The following is a 7,406-nucleotide window of genomic DNA, read 5'->3' on the forward strand; positions in this document are numbered from 1 at the left end:
TATTAAAAAGCAGAGACATCACTTTGCTGACAAAAGTTCATCTAGTCAAAGCTATGGTTTTTCCAGTAGTCATATGTGGATGTGAGAGTTGGACCATAAAGAAAGTTGAGTGCTGAAGAATTGATGTTTTTGAATTGTGGTGTTGGAAAAGACTCTTGAGAGTCCCTTAGACTGCAAGGGGATCAAACCAGTCAATCCTGAATATTCATTGGAAGGACTGATGCTGAAACTGAAGCTCCAATACTTTGGCCACTTTCTCCAAAGTATTGGCAAAGGACTTACTCATTGGAAAAGACCCTGATGCTGGGAAAGATTGAAGGCAGGAGGAGAAAGGAACGACAGAGGATGAGATGGCTGGATGGCAGGTTAGGTGGCATCACAGACTCGACAGATTTGAGTTTGAGTAAGCTCCGGGAGTTGGTGATGCACAGGGAAGCCTGGCAGTGCTGTACCACATGGGGTTGCAAAGAGTCAGACAGGACTGAGTGACTGAACTGAACTGAACTGAAAAGACAGTAGTTTTTGTAGTACTACAGAAGAAAAGTTTAACCTTGTTGATCTGTATCACATATATATTTTGGAAATCAACCATTTACAAATTTTACATTCAGCTTAGATTAAGTACCAAAAACAAAACTAAATAAAAATCTCATTATTATTATTGACTAGATAACATAGCCCAAAATTTGGCATATGCTGAGATGACATTGGTGCAGGAAGGTGAGATAAGTAATCAAGAAACCTATCTTTGGATGCAAATGCACTTAAATTTAAACTCTGCCACTGCCACCAACAGGCCCCGTGATCTTTACAGTTTTTATGAGAAATTGTATATAAGGCACAAGCACAGTGACTGACAGTCATTGATCACTCAACATTTGCCAACAGAAGTTTTTTTTGAATGTGTGATTGGAAAGATTTTATCATATAGTTTCTATGTATTAGAATATACTTTTAATGTGCAAATGGACAGTTATAATATTTCCTATTTATGTTCAACAAATATTTATTGTGTACCTACTATGCAAGATATGTTTATCTGAAGTATTCCATTCACAAATATGCAAATCAGTTAATCTTCAGACTGAGCTTATGATGTATCTCTAGATTACCAAGGCTTCCTACCTAATGTATACAAATGATCTATTTTCTGTAAAGTAAAAATGTACATATAGTCCAAGTACATATTTATGTATTGACAGATTTCAAGATTTTTCCAGAAGAGTTGCAATTTTATATATTGTATATAATCAGACCGAACTTTGTATGTCACAAAGTTAATTTATATCTGTATGATCAGACCAAACTTCCTATAAGTCACAATGTTGATTTATATCTCATGGTTACTGACACTCTTATAGTATAATATAAGCTTGAAATTATGTTTTTATTTGAAAAAAAAAAACTGAGCTATGTAACAGCAAAATGTGCAATGATTTCACCATCTTTATCTATTGCAAATAATACAAATGAAATGTTTTTTCTTGATTAAAATGTCCTGAGTACTTCCCCTAACATTTAGTTTCCAGCAAATTTATTAACCTAGTATAAGGCATATGTGTATTTCTGTATATATGCACATGTGTACATATAAACACATCTGTACATATATACACACATACACTGGAGATAAGAAAATTAAAGCTTAAGGTGATCAATGTTATAGTAACATCCAATGGTATGCCCATTATTAAATAATTGTCTCTCAGCTCCAGTCCTTCTCCTCTGTGTGGAAATTAACAAGATGGTGCCAGTCAGGCTCTCTTGCCTCATGATCTCATGCCCTCTCCCTACATGTTCTGTAAACAATGACTTTGCCTGGTTGTGTGATGGCTGAGATAGCTTATAGGACTGGGCATGCGCATCGTGAGGTACTTGCTTGGTCACAGGTTACTTTGTGCTGGTATGCCTGTTTGAGTTTCACCATGAAAGCCCTGGCTGCTGCTGCATTGGGTCTACATTGGAGAAACAGTGTTTATGTGATGGCTCCATTATGGTTATGTTGTGGCTGTTGCTATGGCTGCTGTGTCAGCCAGGAGAGAGGCTGTGTTATGGCTGTGGTGCCAATCAGGAGAGAATAAACATACCTGCAGTTCCTATGGCTCCTTAGGTCTCCTTCAAGACTCTTAGCTCATGCCTTGCCTACCCTGGGTTCAGTGAACAGTGAAGACAGTGAGAAGAGCAAGACAATTGGAATCACGAACAGGATCAGCGAGACATTCTCTGTGCTCTGTTTTGCAATAATGAAGTTGGAACTCTGCCAGTCACACTTGAACATCATCAGCTGTTTCTCTCAGGTTTTCCAATGTGGAGTCCAGAAGGCAGACTGGAAAATTGGAGGAGGGAAAGGGACATAGTCTTACCTTTGTCTTTCCTGTTCCTACTAGTAACACACTAGCTGCTTTGTCAGAAGAGGCAGGGAATTTCTATCACATTCTTTGGATTGCATTTTCTAGACGGGCCCTGCAGTTTTATGGATTCTCGGGCTGGGGACAGGAAGAAAGGTTAGAAATGGAAAAGTACTGAGTGCTGAGTCAGAGTGGAGAGAAACTGTCTTTAAGGTTCTCCTCCCCCTATGAGTAGTTCTTAGCAGAAGTATCTCGGGAAGGCCCCTGTAAATATAGGCTCAGGACTGGGAGGGATTCAAATATGCATAAAGGATGGCCCACCAGGGGAAATTGAGTCCTTGACTACAACTCCTCTTGTAGACTGCAATGCACTGGCCATGCAGTAAATCTGATGTGGAAATGGCAGCTTTCCCCCATGAAGCCTAATGTATAAAGCCTTTTTGATCTCCTGTGGTTGGGCATGAAAGATCACCAGTAAGATTCTGATCAGGAGTCAGACAACTCAGTTACCTCATGATTGAGAAACCAATCAATCCACAGATCTTCCCCTCCTCAATATCATTCAATTGTACTTTTTCAGCATTGTGGATCAATTGCTTTTTGTAAAACTTGATATTTTATAATAATAAAGTCAATAGGTATAGATAGCATGTAATTACAAGACAACAGACTAGAAAAAAATGGACAAAGTTCATGCGCTCAAGTAGAGAAATTCACCTCAAAAAGACTAGCAGAAAACTCAATGGAGATGGGTGGAGATGGGTAGATAATATCTACAAAGGAAATAGATATGAATGTGATGATAACATGCATTATTTTAATGTTCAACATATTATATTTTATTAATGATTTTCTAATTCCAGTTCATTCTCTTACACCTTATTTGGTAATGAAGTATTTTTATTTTAATGTTTGGCTTTAAAGAATAAATGTTGATTTAGAAATATTTACTAAAAACATACAGCAGAGAAAAAAATTAAATCCTCACTATATTAAAAGTGTGTAAAAATCGTGAAAAAAAAAATTTCATTTTTGTTTTCAATACGTGTAAGTCTGTTTCTGTGACTTAGCAGCAGCAGCATAAATGAGTTCATTTGTATCACTTTTTATTTTTATTGGAGGCTAATGACTTTACAATATTATATTGGTTGGTTTTGCCATACATTGACATGAATCCACCCCGGGTGTACATGTGTTCCCATCTTGAACCCCCCTCCCACCTCCTTCCCCATCCCATCCCTCTGGGCTTTTTAAAAATTTAGATTCCACATACGAGTGATAAATTATGGTATTTGTCTTTGTCTGACTTAACTTCACTTAGTATGATAATCTCTAGGCCCATCAATGTTGCTGCAAAACAAACTTATGATTGCCAAAGGGGAAACCAGCAGGTGGTGGGATAAGTCAGGAGTTTAGGATTAATGTACACACACTAAGCTGAAACTCCAATACTTTGACCACCTCATGGGACGAGTTGACTCACTGGAAAAGACTCTGATGATGGGAGGGATTGGGGACAGGAGGAGACGGGGACGACAGAGATTGAGATGGTTGGATGGCATCACCGACTGGATGGACATGAGTTTGAGTGAACTCCGGGAGCTGGTGATGGACAGGGAGGCCTGGCGTGCTGTGATTCATGGGGTCACAAAGAGTCGGACACGACTGAGCAACTGAACTGAACTGAACTGTATATAAGATAGATAACCAGCAAGGACCTACTGTATAGCACAGGCAGTTCTAGTCAATATTCTGTGATAACCTATATGAGAAAATAATCTGAAAAAGAATGAATATAGGGGACTAACGCGGCGCGTATGTTGGCGTCAGGGCTCGCAGAGGGATTCTGGGTAACGGCCCAGCCGGCTGGGGCGGCTGGCTCCGCACAGCGGGTTCTACTCAGACCAAGTCCCTCGGCTGCGGGGGTTGTAGAGCTGCGGGCAGCCGGATGTGGAGCAGCCGTGGCCGCCGCCAGGACCTTGGAGCCTCCCTTGGGCAGAGGGTGAGGCTGAGGAAGAGAGTGACTTGGGCTTGTTCCCCAGTTCTCCCCGCTGCCCGCAGCTGCCGGTAGGCGGCACGCAAATGTATAGCAATGGAATCGAAATGGCTTGCCAGAAGCAGAAAGAGTCTGTGAAGAGCTCTCTGGCGTGTAAATGGAATCTCACTGAAGCTCAGCAGAAACTTGGTAGCTTAGCACTGCATGACTCTGAGTCCTTGGATCAGGAACATGCGAAAGCACAAACAGCAATATCAGAACTGAGGCAACGGGAAGAAGAATGGCAGCAGAAAGAAGAGGCTCTAGTACAAAGAGAGAGAATGTGTCTGTGGAACATGGATGCCATTAGCAAGGATGTTTTTAATAAGAGTTTTATTAATCAAGATAACAGAAGATGAAGATAAATCAAAATCACTTAGGCAGAAACACGAGCAGAAAATTAGACATTTTGGTATGTTAAGTCGATGGGATGATAGAGATTTTTGTCTGACCATCCATACCTTGTACGTGAAGAAACTGCTAAATATTTTATGGTGTTTTCATCTAGAAGCTGAACAGAAAGGGGCTCTAATGGAATAAATAGCATACAAGCAGTTGTAATGCAGTTTATTATGGAAATGGCCAAAAACTAATGTGGATCCAAGAGGATGTTTTCGCTTATTTTTCCAGAAAGCCAAAGCAGAGGAGGAAGGTTATTTTGAAGCATTCAAAAATGAACTTGAAGCTTTCAAGTCAAGAGTCAGACTTTATTCTCAATCACCAAATTTTCAGCCTATGACAGTTCAGAATCATATTCCCCATTCTGGTGTTGGATCTACAGGTTTATTAGAGTCCTTACCACAGAATCCAGATTATCTTCAGTATTCTAGCAATACAGCTCTCTGCAGTTTAAATTCAGTGGTACATAAAGAAGATGATGAACCGAAAATGATGGACACTGTATAATTTGGTTAAGACTGCTGAAGCCAAGTACTATTTTGTTACAAGAAAGGAAGAACTTGGCTATTTTCTTGACACTTTTATGGGTGCTGCACTTTATTTTTGTTCGGTTTTTGATGGGAGAGAAAAGAGTACTGAAATGTTTTGTAAAATTTTTGTGTGCTGATAGGTTTTTATTTTTGTTTTGTTTTTTCCTGAAGAGAGGAGTTGCAAGAAGTCAAACGACATTTTTTGGGTTTTTTGGCTACTAAATTTGCATTTAATCTTACTGTTCTCAATTTTGGAAACAAAGTATGAAAATCTGCACAAATGCAATGTTTACAAGAACTGGTTGATTCTAGGAGGCATCTGCTACAGTCTTTTTATATGGACATGTACACCTTATGCGACGAGTTGACTCACTGGAAAAGACTCTGATGCTGGGAAAGGTTGGGGGCGGGAGGAGAAGGGGACGACAGAGAATGAGATGGCTGGATGGCATCACCGACTCTGTGGACATGAGTTTGAGTGTACTCCGGGAGTTGGTGATGGACAGGGAGGCCTGGCGTGCTGTGATTCATGGGGTCGCGGAGAGTCGGACACGACTGAGCGACTGAACTGAACTGAACTGAACATGTCCTATTCTGCAAAAATGATTAAGGATTAAAAGTATCCTATTGCTAATTTAGCTGTCTGGTGTTTCATCATAAATCTGGTGTTTCATCATATTAAAAGCAATAAATCAGTAGTTGATAATCTGCTTTACTAAATAAGCTGGGTAGTACAAATTAAAACAGTCTTTCCGCTTAAAATAATATTACATTTGTTTCTTCAGCACCATCAGTTAAATCCTTAACTATAGTATCAATTTTATATGGATACTAAATTAACCCCCAAGTATTCTCAGAGGTATTTCCCTTCAGTTCAGTTCAGTCGCTCAGTCGTGTCCGACTCTTAGCGACCCCATGAACCACAGCACACCAGGCCTCCCTGTCCATCACCAACTCCCGGAGTTCACTCAAACTCATGTCCATCGAGTCGGTGATGGTATTTCCCTTAGAAGTTGATTTTACCTTATTGACATTTTAGTATTAGGGTTATATAGTGATATAAAAAGTGATAAAGGTCATAACATTTTTTTTCATAGTAAGATCCAACTTAAAGTTTACTCTTAATTTCTTGACATAGTCTTGGATCTCTCAGGGAGCAAGTTTTTTAAAAGAACTAATGGTCTGTAAGAATAAATAGAAAAAATAATCTGATTTTTTAAGTTACAGTTATTGTTTTACTCTGATGTGGCCCAAAGACTTTTTTAAAAGGCAGGAGAAATCTTTTGACATGAACTACTTATTTCTAAGAATTTGGTGATCCTTATTGGTAATGATGGCTTTTACTACATTTGTCATTCCTCTCTTTAGCTCAGTTACCATAAAATGCTTCTGAGCTTTAATACTTACCTATATAATTCATTTTAAATATGCCAGGATATTTGATGCTTCATTTTACTAGGAATGAGATGACAATGTTAATTATGCTATCCTTATTATTCGAGGATTAACCTTCTGACTTATAGGAACATGAGCTTTGATTTGCATCAGATGTAGTCTTTGGTGGCTCAATCCCATTGGGACTAGTACAAACATGTAGAAGATGACTAAGTGGGATTTGGACTACATATCTCAATTTGAGAAGCCACCCATATGGTGATCAGGTCTGTGATGGTGGCTTCATTTGCACCTTGTTTTAAACTAACCTGAGGTGATAAGGCACTTAGTACTCATAGAAACAGATTGGAGTTATTGAATCATGTATATGTAACATCACAATCTTCCTGGTTTTCAGAATAAAACTTGTTTTTGTGCTTTTAATATATACCCTATAATAAAATGTTTGACTAATTTATGTGGTAGCAAAAAAAAAAAATAATATATATATATATGTATAACTGAATCACTTTGCCATACTCTTGAAACTAACACAACATTATAAATCAACTATACTCCAATTTTATTTAAAATTAAATAAAATTTTAAAATATGTACATTTTAAATTTAATTCCATTTAAAATATCCCAAAAAAAATTTCAGGAAAAATCTAAGAACATGAAAAAAGTAACAGACACTTCTAAATAATGACTTAGCACA

General features: G+C 38.4%; 1 pseudogene; it reads left to right on the forward strand.

Moving 5' to 3' along the window:
* Nucleotides 1-4,165: 4,165 nt before the first annotated feature.
* On the forward strand, nt 4,166-5,400 carry LOC129540023 (hsp90 co-chaperone Cdc37-like 1 pseudogene; annotated as a pseudogene).
* The last annotated feature ends 2,006 nt before the right edge of the window (nt 5,401-7,406 follow it).

Source organism: Moschus berezovskii, chromosome 11 (assembly GCF_049115385.1).
Source record: "Moschus berezovskii isolate FMDL1 chromosome 11, NW_MosBer_1.0, whole genome shotgun sequence".
NCBI lineage: Eukaryota > Metazoa > Chordata > Mammalia > Artiodactyla > Moschidae > Moschus > Moschus berezovskii.